Below are 1,255 nucleotides of genomic sequence, written 5' to 3'. Positions count from 1 at the left end.
ACAAAGTCTCTTTTGCCATATGGGGTAAGATGGTCATACATTTGGGGGGTTAGGTTGTGCACATGTTTGGAAGGCCATTGTCTAGACATCGTTTTTAAGGGTCAATGCATTGATGAGGTGAAAGATGAAGTAAGAAGTGGTTGGATTGTACTGATGGACAAAGAAATTTCAACATGGAAGTTTCTGTAATTTTCTGGGCCTCTGACATAACCATCCTCCTCTTCATTCTCATTTCAAGAGATTTAGGGTCTATTTCTCATCCTAATAGTTGGTGCAGAAACTAACCACTGATAGCTGGCATAGGAAGGAACCACAGAAGCTACCAAGTACCCATTATCCCTTGATAAATTTTTAGTTTCCAGGGCCCATTGAATACTTGTTAGTTTTAAATTTTTAAAGACTATTTTTTTCAACAGTAGTTTTAGATTCATAGCAAAATTGAGAGCTAAGTACAAGAATTTCCCATAGATTTTTCTGCCCCACCTAATCTTGACCTCACTCTTATCAGCATTTCCCCATCAGGTGGTCCATTTTTTTCAACTGATGAACCTAACATTGACACTTCATGATCATTCAAAGTCCGTAGCTCACATTAGGGTTCACTCAATTGTTGTATAGTCTGTGGGTTTGGACAATTGCATAATGATGTCTTCCTACCACTGTAATATCATATAGCATATTTTCACTGTTCTGAGAATCCCCCATGGGATAGTATTGTATTTATCAACTTTATCTGTTTTTTCTTATATTTTCTCTTTCAGTACTTACTGGGCCTCTGTTGTGCTACATAAAGTAGAAATGTAAGACTTATGGTCCTGGGACTGGGGATGTAGTGCAGTGGTAGAGTGCTTCTCTAGCATGGGTGGGGCCCTGGGTTCCATACTGAGCACTGGAAAAAAAAGTTATCATCCTTTTCACTGGGAACTTACAGTCTATTTGGAAGGAACCAGAGGTGAAGGTGAGTGAGTGAAATGTCACATGTAGTATTTCTGCATAAGGACCAAAGGAAGAAGAAATGTGCAGGAGCTTCTTAGAGGATGAAACAGGTCATGAGGTTTTATTTTTTAATTGGGGCCAGACAGAGGATTCCTGGTTTTTAAGTTTGTTATGAATGGACATTAGAAAAATTCTTACTGTCCCTTATTGCCATCATTTCTTTAGAGGCAAAACATTGAAACATCCAAGATATGAAAAGGACATGATCTCAGAATGAAGGGAGTCCTTGATCTTAGACTTCCAGCTTCTAGAACTGTGA

The sequence above is a fragment of the Spermophilus citellus genome (genome assembly GCF_964194105.1).
Source record: "Spermophilus citellus genome assembly, chromosome: 6".
Taxonomy (NCBI): domain Eukaryota; kingdom Metazoa; phylum Chordata; class Mammalia; order Rodentia; family Sciuridae; genus Spermophilus; species Spermophilus citellus.
This window is presented reverse-complemented; position numbering follows the sequence as displayed.